The sequence below is a fragment of the Bos grunniens genome, chromosome 8, assembly GCF_055505025.1.
Source record: "Bos grunniens cultivar Pamir isolate PY7600 chromosome 8, Bosgru_T2T1.0, whole genome shotgun sequence".
In the NCBI taxonomy this organism is placed as follows: Eukaryota; Metazoa; Chordata; class Mammalia; order Artiodactyla; family Bovidae; genus Bos; species Bos grunniens.
Window position 1 is genome coordinate 95,056,438 of NC_141172.1, and position 20,678 is coordinate 95,077,115.

At 40.7% G+C, this 20,678-nt stretch overlaps 1 pseudogene across 1 annotated transcript; it reads right to left on the reverse strand.

Moving 5' to 3' along the window:
• Positions 1-9,557: 9,557 nt before the first annotated feature.
• LOC147367727 (casein kinase I pseudogene) lies at positions 9,558-11,863 on the reverse strand (annotated as a pseudogene). The gene has a single exon (XR_015132007.1). The product of XR_015132007.1 is annotated as a casein kinase I pseudogene (transcript).
• Positions 11,864-20,678: the final 8,815 nt, after the last annotated feature.

Here is a 20,678-nt window from a genome sequence, read left to right on the forward strand (position 1 = left end):
TAGTGGTCACACGGACAGTTAGTGGAAACCCAGAACATAGTGCAAGATCTCCTACCCAGCATCCAGTCTATTCAGCCATGAAGGATTTTAGGATTGGAAATGGACAAGCATCTTATTACTAGGCTCATCTCTTTGCAATACTGTTCGGTGATCTTCTTCATATGCCTCTTAATTGAAATTGAATCAATGCGCTTTATAGAATGGGATTAGAGGTACCAACCAAAGATTTTATTTGTTGATGTTTTGAGAGTTTTTAATCATCGATTCTAATTTGCTATTTAACTATTAATTTATTGAAAATAAATTATTTAAGAAAAGAAATTGTTATTTTTTTTCCTTTTTAGAAAATATTTCACAAATTTACTAAGCATACCCTCCAATCTCTCCATTCTCACAACGAGTGTCCTGGCTTTGAACCTCACTCCTTCTGTTATCTCTATTCTAAAAAAATATAGCATTCCCTGATTAGTGCCTCCTTTTCCTTCACTTTCACACAGCTTCCTAATTGTCCTTCTCAAATCACAACTACAGTCATCCCCAGCTATCAAACCTTCAGTGTCTTGTCCACCAGACAGATACTGTATCCCAGCAAACCAGGCCCTCTGTAGACTGGCTCAGCATACCCTTCTTTTCACAATTGCCTGAATGTATCAGACATGCTAAGGAAACTGCTTCACTTGATGGTCCCCAAACACTCTCCACTCTTTGATACCTCCAGCTTTACTCTTGTGAGTCTCTCTGCTTGCACTAAATTCCATTTTCTAAAATCCTTCGTGACTGATCTTAGATACCACTCTTTCAGGAAGCTTGACTCATCTTAAACACCATCTTACATGAAGTCCTCCTAGATTTCCACCACTCAATATAATCTCTTCTTTTGTAGAATACTCTTATTGCTTCAAGACCCTTGCTTCCTCTTCCCTGTATTACAGACATCTTGTGTATATTCTGTCCCCAGCAACAAGATCTCCTTGAGGGCAGTGACAATTTATAACACTGAATCCTCACAACAACCCTGCCAGTGACTCTACTTTCAAAATGAGAAAACTAGATCAAGACTGGGTCCATTAAGAATACTTCTCTAGCCTCTCTTAAAAGATAACATTGAAATGTAACTTGAAGGAATTCACTGGCAGTCCAGTGGTTAGTACTTAGCTTTTCACTGAGTAATGGCCTGGGTACCATTCCTGGTCGGAGAACTAAGATCCCACAAGCCTCACTGTGCAACTAAAAAAAAAAGAAAAGAAAATGATGCAACTTTGCATCTTGAACAAGCTGAATTTCCCTGAGAAATCCAAAGTCTAAAGCTCTTTTTAAAAGTTTGTTTCTCAGAATTTCCATTCAACAAGGCCTTCGCAGCACCTGCCTGATGAGGTTTCACCACCTAAGAATGGCTTGAGATGACCCAAACATATGTAAGTTATACACAACCGGCTTTGTCCTTAAGAGGCTAAAGGATGAAAGGAGCCAGGAGAATGGACAGCTTAACTCCTGACCCATAGGCCAAAGGTTAGCTGAAAGTCACATCCTTAAATAAAAAGGTCAAAGATAAGGAAGGAATCTAAGAGCTCAATGGCAATGCAAAGTGGGGGATTTAAAGTGGCAGGTGCTAGGAAGGAATGCCAAGGGGAGAGTGTGGCTAAAGGATTATAGGAAGCCAGGGTGTGGCCTCCTAAACACAGTTTCCCTTCTGTGACTGTTAGAGCTTACTATAAACTGGGAAACTTTCTGTTCTATTTTCTTTTTGTTGCTAATGACCTATCACTAGCATTAAAATCACTAGGTTTAAAATTTTTTTCTAGATTTTAAAAAGCACTAGATTTTTACATAAACCTTAGTTAGGTTTGTAATCTATCAAATAATATTTAAGAATTTAATTTCGAGAGCTCAAGGGGGTAGTTGAACTAGGCAAGCTGTAGAATTGCCTTTTCTGGATAATTTTAAAACTCAGCATTATCCAATATGTTCATACGCTTGAACCTAAGTAACTCTCCTTCTAGGAAGCTATCATAAAGAAGTAATCAGAATTATGGTCAAAGGATTATCTGTGTGGGTATCTATTTCAGAGTTATTTACAATGTAAGTAAAAATAAAATAAATTTATAACAGTAAGAGTCAGAGCCAAGATTTGCTGAACATATTTGTCTACAATATGCTAGGTACTGTGACAAGAGCTTCTAGCATATCAGCTCACCTAATCTTCATGACAATTTATACAATTTATATTGTTACTGTAATATCAATTATATGTTTTGTTCTTATTTCACAGATGACAAAACTGAAATTCAGGAGATGATTTTTTAAAGGATGAATTTTTTAAGTTTTTATTTTATATTGGAGTATAGTTGATTAATAATGTTGTATTAGCAATGGAATATTACTTGGGTATAAAAAGGAACACATTTGAGTCAATGTGTTGACACAATGAGTCAACCTCTAATGAGGTTGGTGAACCTAGAGCCTACTATACAGAGTGAAGTAAATCAGAAAGAGAAAGACAAATACCATATATTAGTGCATATATATGAATCTATAAAGTTGGTACTGAATAGCCTACTTGCAGGGCAGCAAAGGAGATGCAGACATAAAGAACAGACCTTTGGTCATAGTGGGGGACAGAGAGGAGATGACTTGAGAGAATAGTATTGAAACATATACATTACCATATGTAAAATAGATAGCCAGTAGGAATTTGCTGTATGATGCAGGGAACCCAAAGCCAGTGCTATGACAACCTAGAGGGGTAGGATAGGGAGGGAGATTTCAGAGGGAGGGGACATGTGTATGCCCGTGGCTGATTCATGTTGATATGTGGCATAAACCATCACAATATTGTAATTATCCTCTGATCAAAAATAAAAGTTAAATAATGTGTTATTTTCAGGTGTACAACAAAGTGATTGTTATACATGTATCTATTCTTTTTCAAATTCTTTCCCCACTTAGGTTTTACACACTATTGAGCAGAGTTCCTATGCTTATACAGTAGATCCTTGTTGGTTATTTATTTTTTTTTTTTGGCTGCACCACATGACATGTGGACCTTCCCTGACCAGAGATCTTGTGCTCTTTACATCGAAAGTGTGGAGTCTTAACCACTGGCCCACCAGGAAAGTCTTAGCTATCTATTTTAAACATAGCAGTTTGCATATGTCAATCCCAAATTCCCAATCTATCCCTCTCCACAACCCTTCTCCCCTGGTAACCATAAATTAGTTCTCTAAGTCTGTGAGCCTGTTTCTGTTTTGTAAGTAAGTTCATTTGTATGATTTTTTTTTTTAGATTCCCTATATAAGCAACTCCACATGATATTGGTCTTTCTCATCTGACTTACTTCACTTAGTATGATAACCTCCAAATCCATCTATGTTGCTGCAAATGGCATTATTTCATTCTTTTTAATGGCTGAGTAATATTCCATCATATGTATTACCACATCTTTATTCATTCATCTGTGGATGGACATATAGATTGCTTCCATGTCTTGGCTATTGTATACAGTGCTGCAGTGAACACTGGGGTGCATATATCCTTTCAAACCATGTTTTTCTCTAGGTATGTGCCTAGGAGTGGGATTGCTGGATCATATGGTAGTTCTATTTTTAGTTTCTTAAAGAACATCCATGATGTTCTCTATAGTGGCTGTACAAATTTACATTCCCACCAATAATGTAGGAGGATTTTCTTTTCTGCACACCATCTCTAGCTTTTGTAGACTTTTTGATGATGGCCATTCTGACTGGTGTGAGTGACATCTCATTATAGTTTTGAATTGCATTTCTCTAATAATTAGCCATGTTAAGCATATTTTCATGTGTCTCTTGGCCATCTGTATGTCTTCTTTGGAGAAATGTCTTTTTAGGTCCTCTGACCATTTTTTGATTGGGTTGTTTGTTTTTTGAATATTGAGCTGCATGAGCTCTTTGTAAATTTTGGAGATTAATCTCTTATCAGTCACAATGTTTGCAAATATTTTCTCCCATTCTGTGGGTTACCTTTTCATTTTTTATGGTTTCCTTTGCTGTGCAGAAGCTTTTGAGCTTAATTTGGTCCCATTTGTTTATTTTTGTTTTTATTTCCATTACTCTAGGAGATGGCTAAGAAAAGATATTGCTGCAATTTATGTCAAAGGGTGTTCTGTCTATGTGTTCCTCTAGGAATTTTATAGTATCCAGTCTTACCTTTAGGTCTTTAATTCATTTTAAGGTTATTTTTGTGTATGGTGTTAAAGGATGTTCTAATTTCATTTTTTTTTTTTTTACATGTGGCTGTCCAGTGTTTCCAGGACCGTTTATTGAAGAGACTGTCTTTTCTTCATTGTATAGTTTTGCCCTCTTTGTTGTAGATTAATTGACCATAGGTTTGACTATTGCCAAACCTATGTGGATAGTGAGAGCACCTTTTATAAGGATACCTCACACTGCTGCCTTTTCTGCCACCCCATTATTCTATGTAAGAGGATGTGTGAAATGCAACTGTTTCAGCCCACCGCCCAAGGGATACAGTGCCTGTCAGAGCTCATGAGCTTCTCAGGCCTTACTCCATCTACTTTTCACCTCTTTTCTCTGAATATCAGGCCTCCAGATCTCCAGATCACACTTAAGGTATTTCACATGTTCACTTTGGCTTCTGGCAAATAGAAATTCTTTCCTTACCTGCCTTCCTAGACTAAATTTCTTCCCTAGCCTCCAAAGCCTCTGAAAACAGCCTCCCACTGTCTTCCTTGTTCCTCTCTGAGAGGCTGTATGACTCTAGGCTCCAGGAGAAAGGATGCTTCACCATAGAAATGGAGGATAGACATACTGGTGAAAAAGAGAGGAGATAAAGCAGAGGAGAGACAGTTATTTGGACTAGAAAACTGCACTGTGTTTGGCTATCAGGATACATCTACCTGGACACACGACATAAGAGAACTGAAGATGGCAGCTTGCAGGTGGAGATGGGAAATATAAATGCCTTGAGGAAGGGTTATTCATATTAGTTACGTGTTTGCTATGTGCCAGACGTTTTATAAACGGCATCTTCAATACTTCTAACTACCATTTAGTGGAGGTATTTGCTTTAATTTACAGTCAGGGCGATTGTGGCTTTGAAGAGTCTAGGAGACCAACTTAAGATTCATGCAATGAGCAAGCAGCAAGACAAGGCTCTGAATCTATATCTGCCTTTCAGCACAGGCCAAATCTCTCTGTGTTCTTCTACCTTGAAGAATAGAAACCTCGTATGGTTTCTAAGTGGACTTGGGTTTCTAAGTGGACTTCCCTGGTGGCTCAGATGGTAAAGAATCTGCCAGCAATGCTGGAGACCCTGGTTTGATCCTTGGGTCAGGAAGATCCCCTGGAGAAGGGAATGGCTACCCAGTTCAGTATTCTTGCCTGGAGAACTCCATGGATAGAGGAACCTGGTAGGCTATAGTCCATGGGGTTGCAAAGAGTCAGACATGACTGAGCAACTAACACACACACAGGAAGTAAGGCTCACTGCCTTACTTACAGGTAGGCAATGATTGAAATGATTTTTTTTTTAAGTACAGAGTAATTTGATTGGTAATTTGGGTTTTCTATCCACAAGAATTCTTTGATAGAATAAATTATCCAAAGGAAATGGTGGAGGTTCTGTTCCTATTATGTTCTCCAGGGCATGAAAGTGAAAAGTAAAAGTGAAGTTGCTCAGTAGTGTCCGACTCTTAGCGGCCCAATGGACTGTATGTAGCCTACCAGGCTCCTCCGTCCATGGGATTTCCCAGGCAAAAGTACTGGAGTGGGGTGCCATTGCCTTCTCTGTTATGTTGTTGAACACCACTTTAAATTATTTTGAACACCACTGCAGAAGATGTATCAACAGAAATGAGCCTCCTCTATCTGGCCTTTGATGTTCACGTTGTAAGTCAGATTTAAACGAGGTTTCCTTTTACTCTCATAGAGTTGGACACATTCAGATGTTCTCTTAGCATCATGTAAACTGGTGCAGAGGGTCAATCTTCCTAGTGAGTACAGGGATGTCGTCTCAGGACTCTTTCATCTTTAAGGGTAAAAAAATCTTTCTTCCAAGTGGGAAGGGTAGAAGAAATCACCTCTTGGAAATTCAAAATTTATCACACACATAGATTAGGGTCCTTCTTATTTTTCAAAATAATGAAAATTTCATTTATACTCATAAACTGTCTATAGCCAAGAAAGGAACACTCAGTCAAAAAAAATTCCCTGGCTTCCCCTATTTTAACAGTTTTGATAGCTGAGTTTTCCTCTTGTGGTTTCTAAGCACATATCACCCACAATCCTAAAACAACTACCATCACCCAGCTTTTTTGTTTGTTTTCTTTTCCGGAAATAAAGGAAAAATACAGAAGTCCAATTCAGCAAGTACTGAAATCAAACATCCACTGAACTTTGTTCCCAACAAGTAAACCCCTTATCAGTCTCTTGCAGAGATTCTAAAATGCTTATCTCGATAGACCCGATTATGGGGCTGACCCACTCTCAATGCTGAGTAGGAATCAAATGGGCATTCTCTTCTGTCAGCAAGCCCCGCTTTGCGATCCAGATAAATCAATTAATGGGATGCAGAGCCGCTGTCCTGCCTTTTTCTTCCCCATACTTACCTCCCCCAGCTCCCTCGGACTTCTCAGTTCCCCGTTTAATACCATCTAAGAGTCCTTATTTACAAGAGGGCTTGTGCAGGTGCAAGCTTTCAGGCCAGCAGCCCAGGAACAATTGTCCCCTCTGCCCTTCCAGCTCCAGGCTCCCCTCTTTGTGAGGCACTTTTCTTTTCTCTGTTTTTCAGACGGAAAAAAATGCCCCTCAGCAGCTCATCTAATCGGATTATGCTAATTTGTACTTCATGAACCTAAACAGCATAACTAGATCTGCAGAGAGCTAGGGCCAGGAAGAGAGGGACAACGACTTTGTCAGTAAACCTACCCCCCAAAAGTGCCAAAAGAAAGTACATCGTGTGTTCATTCACACAAAGCTGCTAGTCCAGGAAGCCCACCGAGCTCTTGACAACTGAGAGTGCCCAGTAGCCGGCTGTGTTCAAAATAGAAAAAGCAAGACAGCACAGTGAAGGCACAATGAGGACCAAAATGACAAGGCTGTTTGCCCCTGTTGTAAAGTAAGTTTCCTCTTCTTCCTTCCCAACTCACTCACATTTACCCTCTTGGCAACTCAATATATAAGGTTAGAAGCTGAAGCCAGGTGGTGCAATTCAACAGACATTTATTGGCACCTACTACCTCTGAAGGATGACTTTCTTCCTTGGGTCGGGAGGTGCAAAAGTGTCTACCACTTAACTCTTGCCTTCAAAATGTGCGCTCTGGTAGAGAAAGATACTCTAGGTATGGAAATTAGAAAACACTTCAATGAGGCAATTGCTATTCCTGTATTTGTTCTCTGTCTTGTGTTTGCTGACTCCGCTAGGGGCATCTTCCAGAATCTTCCACACCTGATTTTAAAAATAATTTATGTTCATTTAAAGCTTTATGTTTATTCAAAATATAGAAGTATATAATTTAATCTTCATAATGGACAGTAAGATCAACAAAACTGGTATTTTCAAGCCCATTTTCAAGTGTCAAAACTGCAACTTAAGACATGTTAAAGGAGTCAATCCAAGGAGAATCCTCCAGTTAATAATTTGAGGTTCTGAGTCCAAATCCAGTGTGCTCCCTGCCCCCAACCCCTGCGTGCTGTCTCATATTGATTTCACACTGCTTCACATGCTACCTCAAGTTGACTTACATTCTATAAGACTGTACACAAAACATTAACTTTTATACCAATGGCTTCAAAAAAGCTTCACATATTGTGAAATTGGAAAAGCCAATTTGAATTTTCATATAGGTAAGTGAAATTGTTCTAGAATAATCTAGACAAGGGTTTTCAATTAACTTCAGCTCATTTTTAGCCCTTAACTTTCCTGCCACTGTTCTATATTTATACCATTCACTTTCCTCCTTTCTTGGTCAAGACATAGTCAAATGCTGCCTGAATTGGTCTCTTCTACCAATTTAGGAGCCTGACCCTTTCACACATCAGGTTCTTGCTGCCCTAGGTGGTTAGAACTCAGCCCTCGTGCTTATTAGTTTCTAAACCGGTTACACTCTTGGTGATGAAGTCCCAGCTGTTGCAGCTATATTCTCTGGAGATTGCCACATACCTGTCTCTATCACAACTTTCTCTTATTTCAAAGCCCTCATTACCTCTGGGGTCTCACACTGAGTTCTGGTATCTGATCTGAGAGATGCTTATAATTCACATCCATTTACAGAGTTGAAAACATCTAGTGTCCTGAAATTAATGAATGATTGAGGTTTTCTCAGTTCACATGCTCATTTCACCACACCTCCCTCTCCATCACCCCTAAAGTAGCTTAAATATGCAGCAGTAATGTTTCCATCAAGAGAAGAAAAGCAAAGCATGTTTCATCTCTGCTGTCCCTTTCTCCCACCTTCTGTCCCCTCTCTTTGCTGTTTTTAATACCTAAAAATTTATTCTTATACTCTTATAGCCTCAGATCCTCATTAGGATGGAATGTGAAAATTTCAGGTGTGTTTATTTTTTTTTTTTCTTACAGAAACAGTTTTTTAGTTTTTAATGAATTTGTAAACAAAAAAGCTCCCAGTTCAAAATAAAAACAAAATCCCAGATCATATAGATGTTTACAGTGATTACATTTATCTAAGCAACATACATACATGTTCAGTTGTAAGATGTTAAATAAATTTCTGTGACAAATATGCATTTTTTTTTAATACCAAGACCATTATAGAGTTAATGCAGAGTCCTAAGGATAAACTAGTAGTCACTAAGTTTTTCTTAAAGTCTTCACTTTAGATGCTGTTATTTCTAGCACAGGTAAGCAGGCAGAGTCTTTCATGTGCTTAAACACTGGAATCTTTGGTTGCTACCCTATCAGCTGGCTTGCAAACAAGAAGCCAACCATTTTAAGAATGTTTTAAGTGAACAACTTGCAAACCCCATGGATGGATAAACCCTGCTGCTGCTGCTGCTGCTGCTAAGTCGCTTCAGTCGTGTCCGACTCTGTACGACCCCATAGATGGTAGCCCACCAGGCTCCCCCGTCCCTGGGATTCTCCAGGCAAGAACACTGGAGTGGGTTGCCATTTCCTTCTCCAATGCAAGAAAATGAAAAGTGAAAATGAAGTCGCTCAGTCGTGTCCGACTCTTTGCGACCCCATGGACTATAGCCTACCAGGCTCCTCCATCCATGGGATTTTCCAGGCAAGAGTACTGGAGTGGGGTGCCATTGCCTTCTCCTAAGAATGCACAATTATGAGCATTTACAACCATCACAACTGTGGCTGAAGACTGTTCATGCTGTTCTTCTGAAATGAGGTCTCAAAGCATTATAGTTCAAAATAAAAGATTTTAACAAAAAATTGGCATATGCACAATTTCTCCACCAATTTGTGTGTGTCAACCATTTAGTGAACTTTTCCACTTGAAAAAATGCAATAGAAAACTGACACCATGTTTCACTATCTCAGTTAATATTCACAATTACAGCAGCTACAACTCAGGACACAGCATCCATCACCAATGCTGCCCAGAGCCAGTTTATACTGAAATTAAGTTCTTTACACCAAGTAAATGGTTGTCCACAACCACTGGCTAGTGTACATATGAACTAAAATTTCTAGATTTGGGGAGAAACAAATGCTGCTCCGATCATCTGCTCTGCTTCTTCTGTTCCTTGACTCATGCTTAGAAACCTGTGGGGGTTTGGGCCTGCTGACCCTGCCCACTTGAAGAGGCTGCCTGCTGGGCTGCTTTCTGCTTTAACATTGTCCAATCAAATGTGTAGTCATATTGGTGATTCAGAGTCCTGAAAAGAATGCGGAATAGGTGCCTCTGGGGCTTCCTCAAAGCGCAGCCCACGACAATAGTTTAAGTACATGGCAAATTCTGCAGGAAATCCCTTACATAAAACTTCAACAGGTGTGGACATCTTCTTTTCGCTAATTTTTTCATATTTTTGCTTTTTTGTTGCAGCCTTTAGTCCTTGCCATGGCAGGCTGGTTCTATTAAAATACATCAAAATATATCCCAATGATTCCATGTCATCTCGGCGACTTTGTTCAATACCAAGATGTGCACTGATGCTAGCATACCGAGCAGTGCCAGTGAGATTTTTATCTTCTCTGTATGGTATGTGTTGCCTTGTCCTGTTGTCTCTGTACTTTTTGGCCAAACCAAAATCAATAAGGAATAACTTATTACAGTGACGCCCAATACCCATTAGGAAGTTATGTGGTTTAATGTCTCTGTGTATAAAATTCTTTGTATGCACATATTCAATTCTACTCATCATCTGGTCAGCTAACATAAGTACAGTTTTCATTGTGAACCTTCTTGAACAGAAATTGAAGAGGTCTTCAAGGCTAGGTCCAAGAAGATCCATAACTAGCACGTTATAGTCTTTTTCCTGACCATACCACCCCATGTGGGGGATGCCAACCTCACCTTGAAGAATCTTACAGAGTTTGCTCTCCTACAGCAACTGGGGATGCCTGGCCTTCTGGGATTCTAGCTTCACTGCCACCTCCTCGCCGTTGGTGATGTTGATCGCTAAATACATGTCCCCGAAGGAGCCAGACCTGATCTTCCGTACCAGTTTGTATTTGCCTCCGACAATGAATTCGGCCTTGGAGCCGCTGCTGCTCCCCATCCTGAGAGACGAAGATGGAGGCTGGGGCTAAGCCCCGACACCTCTAAGGGGAGGATGGAGGCCTCTAGGGCTCGACCACGGAAAGGCTGTGGAGAGCGGCAGGAAACAGAAAACGATGGCTCTTTTTCGGCGTTACAGGGCCCAGAATCGGCCAAGGGGAACCTGATCACCGCTGCTGTCAGGTTTTTTGGCCAGGCCGCAGATTGTTGAAGGAGTTCTCGTGGTTACCAGGCTGAGCCACTTGTTTCTGGCGGCCACCGCTGTCCCGCTTTCCCGGCGACGCCGAGGGCTGGAAAAGGAGAGCGGTGAAGCTAGGGCGGCGATACCGCTGCCACCACTGCCGCCGGTCCCGCACGGAGGGACCCCTGTCGCTCCGGCGACGCCGCCATCTTGTTACTCCGGCTCCAACCCCAGGTGTGTTTAAATAAACCATTTCTTGCCACAAAAATGTTATTCTTACTCAATTTACAATTTATTTAAGATAGATTTTTTTTGCCTGAAAATTTTCCACCAGTATTTTTGAATAAATTTCCTTATACAGTTGAATATTATAGGCCAATTTCAGACTTCCTTTTGCTACTAGTTTAATAGCCAGCAATCTAAACAATAATGAATATGTAAACGTATTAACGTTGGCGTTAATTTAGCTGCAAATGGCCTTTTTTCACCACGATTGGATTTTTCTTTTGACTTGTAAAATGCTTTATTGCTAAAAAAAAAAAAAATTAACTGTCATCTGCACCTTCAGTGAGTTGTGACATAGAAGATCAGTGATCACAGGTCAGCATAACAAATATACAATAATGCAAAAATGTGAAATATTGCAATTACCAAAAGGTGACACAAAGATCTGAAGTGAGCAGATGCTGTTGGAAAAATGGTGCTGATAGACTTGCTGGATACAGGTTACCACTAACATTCAATTTTTAAAAAACAACATTTGCAAAGGATGGTAAAGCAAAGCATGACAAAACCAGGTATTCCTGCATTCCTTTTCTTCCTCAGTCAGTCAGTTCAGTCACTCATTCATGTCTCTTTGTGACCCCATGGACTGCAGCACACCAGGCTTCCCTGTCCATCACCAACTCCCGGAACTCCCTCATGTCCATTGAGTCGGTGATGCTATCCAACCATCTCATCCTCTGTCGTCCCTTTCTCCTGCTGCCTTTAATCCTTCCCAGCATCAGGGTCTTTTCTAATGAGTCAGTTCTTCGCCTCAGGTGGCCAAAGTATTGGTGTTTCAGCTTCAGCATCAGTCCTTCCAATGAACACCCAGGACTGATCTTTAGGATTGACTGCTTGGATCTCCTTGAAGTCCAAGGGACTCTCAAGAGTCTTCTCCAAGACAACCGTTCAAAGGCATCAATTCTTCAGCACTCAGCTTTCTTTATAGTCCAACTCTAACATCCATACATGACCACTGGAAAAACCATAGCTTTGACTAGACAGACCTTTGTCGGCAAAGTAATGTCTCTGCTTTTTAATATGCTGTCTAGGTTGGTCATAGCTTTTCTTCCAAGGAGCAAGCATCTTTTAATTTCATGGCTGCAGTCACCATTTGCAGTGATTTTGGAGCCTCAAAATATAAACTCTGTCAATGTTTCCATTGTTTCCCCATCTATTTGCCATGAAGTGATGGGAACAGATGCCATGATCTTTGTTTTCTGAATATTGAGTCTCAAGCCAACTTTTTCACTCTCCTCTTTCACTTTCATCAAGAGGCTCTTTAGTTCTGCTTCACTTTCTGCCATAAGGGTGGTGTCATCTGCATATCTGAAGTTATTGATATTCTCCTGGCAATCTTCATTCCAGCCTGTGCTTCATCCAGCCCAGCATTTCGCATGATGTACTCTGCATATAAGTTAAATAAGAGGGTGACAGTATACAGCCTTGATGTACCCCTTTCCCTCTTTGGAACCAATCTATTGTTCCGTGTCCAGTTCTAACTGTTGCTTCCTGACCTGCATACAGATTTCTCAAGAGGCAGGTCAGGTGTTCTGGAATTCCCATCTCTTTAAGAATTTTCCAGAGTTTGTTGTGGTCCCCACAGTCAAAGGCTTGGTGTAATCAATAAAGCAGAGGTAGAGGTTTTTCTGGAACTCTCTTGCTTTTTCAATGACCCAACAGATGTTGGCAATTTGATCTCTGGTTCCTCTGCCTTTTCTAAATCCAGCTTGAACATCTGGAAGTTCATGGTTCACATACTGTTGAACATACATTCACATACTGTTGAACATACAAGACCAGGAGCTAACTGTGGCTCAGAACTCCTTATTGCAAAATTCAGACTTAAATTGAAGAAAATAGGGAAAACCAATAACTTCCCTGGTGGCTCAGACAGTAAAAACGTCTGTTTACAATGTGGGAGACCCGGCTTCGATCCCTGGGTCGGGAAGAATCGCTGGAGAAGGAAATGGCAATCCACTCCAGTACTATTGCCTGGAAAATCCCATGGACAGAGGAGCCTGGTAGGCTACAGTCCATGGGGTCGCAAAGAGTAAGACATGACTGAGTTACTTCACTTACTTACTTAGGGAAAACCAGTAGACCATTCAGGTATGACCTAAATCAAATCTCTTACGATTATACAGTGGAAGTGACAAATTGATTCAAGGGATTAGGTAGGCAGAGTACCTGAAGAACTATGGACAGAGGTTCGTCAAATTGTACAGGAGGCAGTGATCAAGACCATACCTAAGAAAAAGAAATGCAAAAAGGCAGAATGGTTGTCTGAGAAGCCTTACAAATAGCTGAGAAAAGAAGAGGCTAAAGGCAAAAGAGAAAAGGAAAGATTTCCCATTTGAATGCAGAGTTCCAAAGAATAGCAAGGAGACATAAGAAAGCTTTCCTCAGTGATCAACACAAAGAAATAGAGGAAAACAACAGAATGGGAAAGACCAGAGATCTCTTCAAGAAAATTAGAGATACCAAGGGAACATTTCATGCAAAGATGGGTTCAATAAAGGACAGACATGGTATGGACCTAACAGAAGCAGAAGATATTAAGAAGAGGTGGCAAGAATACACAGAAGAACTATACAAAAAAGATCATCATGACCCAGATAATCATGATGGTGTGATCACTCACCTAGAGCCAGATATCCTGGAATGGGAAGTCAAGTGAGCCTTAGGAAGCATCACTATGAACAAAGCTAGTGGGGTGATGGAATTCCAGTTGAGCTTTTAATCTTTGGTATTCTGTTAATTTTGTAATTATGTATGTCAGCATAGGTTTTCATTTATGGTATAATTCTGGTTGGAATTTTCAAATCTGGGTCCTCTCCCACCCCCCTACATCCACTCATTCACCATTTTTTATTTTTTGTTCATTTTGAACTCTTACTGATGTATGTTGGACTCCCTATATTGATTTTTTTTACAGCTTTTCTCTTGTCTTTTTACCTTTTCTTATATTTTCTTTTTTTCAAATTTATTTTTTAATTGAAGGATAATTGCTTTATAGAATTTTGTTGTTTTCTGTCAAACCTCAACATGAAGCCCTATTGGATTTTTACTGCTCCATTCTTTCACCAAATTCTTTCATCAAATTCTTATAATGTACTAAGGACTAGAGGTTAGGTTTGATGTGTGTTGAAGTCTTGGGACTTTGCGAAGGTGACTGCCTTGACTTCATTCAAATCAAGTACTACAGACACAGCTTTGTTAAAAAAATGACTTCTTTATGAAAATTGTAGCAATAATAGATTTTTTTAACCTAGAAGATTAAAAAACTTGGCTAAGATTAAGAAAACTTGTTGAATAGAAAATGCTTAAAGTTAGACATTCATAAGATGTACTAATAGAAAACCATTACTGAATTCATGCTGGCAGTTTTTCCCGTATGTTTTGTGTAGATCTCGGGATTTCTTAAAGCCAGACTCCAGCAAATCTCTGAATGTGGAAGACTGTGAATGAGCCTCTCCTCTCCAGTTAAACAGCAGGGGATGTACTGTCTAAGAGGTGCTAGTGCAAAAACGGGAAAGGAGTTATATATCAGGTTAGAATACACAGGATACCAAAGCAAAATCCAGATATCTCTGAGTGTTTTTGCCTAGGATCAGTTTCTAAGGTCACAATGGAAATTCCCAAATGCAAATGCAACATAAAAATCAAAGTCCACTGTCACATCTGGGATTAAAGCCAGAGAAAGTTAACTGATAGGGAAGATCAGAGGAATAACCACCAAGAAAGTAGACAGGAGGTTCTAGTCCTTGTCCCTCCACACAGAAACGACAATTTAACAACCATCCATGAATACCTTCGTTAGAGCTCTGGAATCGAGTGCGAGGTCACAGCATCCCATTCTATTTTCTATTCAGAGACAATAGAAAAGATACAATGAAAAGGTAAGAAGAACAGATTCATTCTGTGCATGCCACCCTTCCCCAGGCTGGCACAGCACAATACTAAAAGAGATCCCTTTCAGTTGATCGTCCACCATGGGGGAAGGAGAGGGCAAAGTGAGAGCCTGACTTCCCCTGCCTTTCAGACTGCAACTTGGGAGGCCCTTTTCTGTCACGCTTCACCCAAAACCCTGAGAGAATTGATAAGGCTAGATCTCTGGGAAGTCGCTAAGAACAAAGACAAGGGGTGCACAGATCTCAGCTGCTGCCTTGCAACACCCAGTAGCAAGCAGACCACTCTTGATCCCTGGGACCAGGTCCATCTGCCTGAGGACCCCGCAGTCAGCCCATGAAGAATCTCTGACTGGGCTAACTGGTGGAGGGCTTTCGCTCCACCTTGTCAGGGCTTTACCTGACAAGCCCTCCCTGACAAGTCTATAGAAACTGGAAAAAGATGACAGGTTCTTCAAATGTGCAAACACCAGTGGAAGGCTACAAGGATCATGAACAAATACCACCAAGGGAACAGAATCAAGCTCCAATAACTGACCCTAAAGAAATGGAGAGCTATGAACTGCCTGACAAAGAATTCAAAACAATCATCTTAAAGAAGCTTAGTCAGCATAAGAGAACACAGATAGCCAACTAAACAAAATCTGAAAATCAATACATGAACACAACAAAAAGTTATAGTAAGGGAAATCATAAAAAAGAGCCAAACAGAATTCTAGAGCTAAAGAATGCAGCGACTGTAAAGCAATTATACTGCAACAAAAATGAAAAAAAAAAGAGAATACAGTGGTTGAACTGAAAATTTCAATAGAAATATTCAACAGTAGACCAAATCAAGCAGCAGGAAGAATAAAAAAGCTCAAAGACGTATCATTTGAAATTATCCAGTTTGAAGAACAAAAAGAAAGAAGAATAGAAAAAAGTGAAGAAAGCCTATAGGGCTTATGGCATATCTTCAAGAAAACAAATGTATTTGTGGTAGAAAGTCTCAGAAGGAAAAAAAAAGAGAAAGAAAAGAAAACTTATTTAAAGAATAATGTCAGAGAATCCATTGATGAATGGATAAAGAAAAGGGAGTATGATGGAATATTATTCAGCTTCGAAAAAGAAAGAAACCCTACTGTTTCCTGCAACAACATGGATGAACTTTAAGGGCATCATGTTATGTAAAATAAGCCAGACGTAGAGGACAAGCACGATACAATATTGGTAACATAAGGAGTCTAAGGGCTTTCCTGGGGGTTCAGACAATAAAGAATCTTCCTGCAATGCAGGAGACCCATGTTTGGTCCCTGGGTCAGGAAGATCTCATGGAGAAGGGACTGGCTACCCACTCTAATATTTTTGCTTGGAGAATTCCATGGACAGAGAAGCCTGAAGGGCTATGTCCATGGTGTTACAAAGAGTCAGACATGACTGAGTGACTAACACACACACACAAGGAGTCTAAAATAATCACTCATAGAAGCAGAGAATAGAATGGTGGTTGATGGGGCAGGGGGTTGAAGGGTGGAATAGGGATGTTATTAGTCCGAGGGTACAAAATTTCAGCTTCCCAGGGGACTCAGTGGTAAAGAATCTACCTATCAATTCAGGAGACACAGGAGATGCAGGCTCAAGCCCTGGGTCAAGAACATCCCCTGGAGGAGGAAATGGCAACCCCTCTAGTATTCTTGCAAGAAAAATCCCATGGACAGAGGAACCTGCAAGGCTTCAAGCTTTGGGGTCGCAAAGAGTCGGACACAACTGAGCATGCCTTCTCAAAGTTTCATTTATATAAAATGAATAACTCCTAGAGATCTACTGCAAAATTTAGAGTTTATAGTTAATAATACTTATTATATTGCTAACAGTGTAAATATTAGGTTAAGGGTTCTTATCTTACACAAATAATGAACAGGACGAGAGGAAACTTTTGGAGATAATGAACGTATTTATACATGGATTGTAGTGATGGTTTCATGGGTGTATACTTACTTGCAAGCTCATCAAATTGTTTATTACATATGTATAGCAATTTGTATGTCAATCACACCTCATATTTTTTTTTAAATAGGAAAGACCCAATAGTTAGCAGATCCATGTCGTAGTTGGGTGTATCTGGGCTTCTTATAAAGATATGACGTCCCAGCCCTGTGGTTGTCTTTCATTGTTCATAAGACCTAGCTCTCTGAACTGATAGGTGACACTGGCTTCCCACCATGGTGTTCTTTCCTGCAGCTCTATGCCAGTTCTTTGCCTAAGTAGTGGCTAGGCTTTGGAACTGTAGGAAGATGATAGTGGAAGAATCCCATATGTTTGAGGTATTATAGAAATTGGCAGCAAATTTTCCGTTTCACTTTTTGGCCATTTTCCCAATTCCCAATTCTCATCCACTAAATGCTGCAACTGCTCTGATGCTAGTGGAAGTCTTTGAACTTTTCACTATTCTGAAGGGTTATTAAAGATTATCTGCTTTCTAAGCCCGGTCTTTGGTAGATGAATATGTGATGGAACAGGGGCCACTTGAAGTACCTACAGACATAGTAGTGGGCCTTACAGAGCCCTTAATATGATGCTGGGGGCCAGCAGGGGGAGCATGTATGGAGTGCTTGGCTCATGGGTGTGTAAAAGGAGCATGAGAGGTACTTGTTGTTCAGTCACTCAGTTGTGTCTGACTCTTTGCGGCCCCACGGACTGCAGCAGGCCAGGCTTCCCTGTCCTTTGCTACCTCCCAGAGTTTGCTCAAACTCATGTCCGCTGAGTCAGTGATGCCATCCAACCATCTCGTCCTCAGTCACCCCCTTCTCCTCCTGCCCTCAATCTTGCCCAGCATCAGAGTCTTTGGAGCTTCAGCTTCAGCATCAGTCATTCAAATGAATATTCAGGATTGATTTCCTTTAGGATTGACTGGTTGGATCTCCTTGCAGTCCAAGGAACTCTCAAGAGTCTTCTCCAACACCACAGTTCGAAAACATCAATTCTTCTGAGCTCAGGTTTCTTTATGGTCCAACTCTCACATCTGTACATGATTACTGGAAAAAACAGATCTTTCACTGTATAGACCTTTGTTGGCAAGGTGCTATCTCTGCTTTTTAATATGCTATCTAGGTTTGTCATACCTTTTCTCCTAAGAAGCAAGTGTCTTTTAATTTCATGGCTACAGTCACCATCTGCAGTGATTTTGGAGCCCAAGAAAATAAAGTCTGTCACTGTTTCCATTATTTCCCCATCTATTTGCCATAAATTGATGGGACCAGATGCCATGAGCTTCATTTTTTGAATGTTGAGTTTTAAGCCAGCTTTTTCACTGTCCTCTTTCACCTTCATCAAGAGGCTCGTTAGTTCCTCTTCACTTTCTGCCATTAAAGTAGTGTCATCTGCATGTCTGAGGTTATTGATATTTCTTTTCTCAGTTATTTGTAAGGCCTCCTCAGTCAACCATTTTGCCTTGTTGCGTTTCTTTTTTTTAGGGATCGTTTTGATCACTGCTTCTGTTGCAGGAAGGCCCTTTCCAGGGCCAAAACTGGGCTCTTGTCTAACACTCGGAAATGAACTGTCCAAGGAGACACATGTGCTGACAAAGCAAGACATTTTATTGGGAAAGAGCACCTGGGCGGACAGCAGTAGGGTAAGGGAACCCAGGAGAACTACTCTGCCATTCGGCTCACAGTCTTGGGTTTTATGGTGATGGGATTGGGTCTTTAGCCAATCACCCTGACTCAGAGTCCTTCCTGGTGGTGCACACCTTTTTCAGCCAAGATGGATGCCAGTGAGAAGGATTCTGGGAAGTGGTCAGACATGTGGTGTCTCCTTTTGACCTTTCCTGAACTCTTCTGGTTGGTGGTGGCTTATTAGTTCCATGTTCGTTACCGGGACCTCCTTTCATAAAACAACGCATCCAAATGGTTACTATGGTGCCGGCCAGGGTGGGCGATTTCAATCAGTGTGCTTCCCCTAATACTTCCTGTATGTTACAAACCTCCGTCCATAGTTCTTCAGGCACTCTATCATATCTAATTCTTTAAATCTACTTGTCACTTCCACTGTATAACCATAAGGGATTTGATTTAGATCATATCTAAATGGCCTAATAGTTTCCCCTACTTTCTCCAATTTAAGTCTGAATTTTCAATAAGGAGCTTATGATCTGGTCTACAATTATGTTCATGATCTGAGAAGCAGAGTGCTGCAAGGCAGAGCAAAGAACAAGGCAACCGTTCTTCCACCTACTTTAAACAGAAATCATTGCATCAGTTCATGGACTTGGATTTGGACTTCTAGGAGACAGCTGTGACAAATTTTAGACTTGTAGACCAGAGTCCTGATCAAGTCCCAAGTCTTGTTTATTTAGTTGGAAGCTAGACACACTGTGAATTAATATCTGGAGATAAATATCTACTATTCAGAGAACTAATTTGCTGCCATGTGATTGGTTAGGAGCCTCCTGAAAGAAATCCTCTATTTCATAGCCAGGGATGGCAGGCAAAACACCGTGGTGTACAATATGGGGTTATGACTCTAGTGTATTTTCTAAGCAAACAGATGTTTTCCAGACTTTATCAATCTTCTGGGTCTGGGCTAAGGGCTTATCCTCTAAGAGCTCTCATAGTACCTTCTGCTTCCTGCTGTTGGTAATTATATAGTAACTATGGTAAGGATATAGTACTTACCAAGCCATATAACCTTTGTTCATTGGTCTGTATGCCATTACAGAAAAGCTCCTGAGAGCCTGGAGGTGTTTTCATCTACACAGAAAGTAGTTCACCTATACATAAAGATGCATGAACCAACCTGTTAGCGTTTCCTCACAAAAGCCCGATGTAGATGGTGGTGATGGTGGTCATTTTCCATATAATGGTTGAACCATTCACCATCCCCATCTGAATGGCAATCTTTGGATGAGTTGTTATGTTCTCACTGTCCCCCCACCCCGCCACTACCTCTCATGATCTAGCATCCTGGTGGAGAATAACTGTTTAGTGAATTCTGAGCCTGACTCTAGGTTCCCTTGCCATGGAGCTCTGAATTCAAAGTATCCAACAAAATTTGCATAGTTGGAGCCCAGATTACATTTTCTCACACAACAACACACGACTCTGAACCCTACTTAGCTAATTTTACTATCCTTTCAGGAAGGAGAAGAGATCCCGTATAATATGGAGAGGCATATAATTGAGGGACCCCAGAGTGGACTTGGTATCTGGTGACCATCCCCACCTCTCACCTCCACTCCCACTTTTTAAGCAGCTCTGTCCTTAGTGTAAAAATTTTTTAAAAAGCAAATGATTCAAGGAGCCAGTCATTAAGACCTGAAAGTACTGGCATCTAATGACTAACTCCAGTACTCTTGCCTGGAAAATCCCATGGGCGGAGGAGCCTGGTAGGCTGCAGTCCATGGGGTCACTAAGAGTCGGACACAACTGAGCGACTTCACTTTCACTTTTCACTTTCATGCATTGGAGAAGGAAATGGCAACCCACTCCAGTGTTCTTGCCTGGAGAATCCCAGGGACGGGGGAGCCTGGTGGGCTGCTGTCTCTGGGGTTGCACAGAGTCAGACACAACTGAAGTGACTTAGCAGTAGCAATGACTAACTCCAGAATGATTGTTATTGACTTCATCTGCTCTGGAAGGAATTCTTTTAGTTCAATATTTAT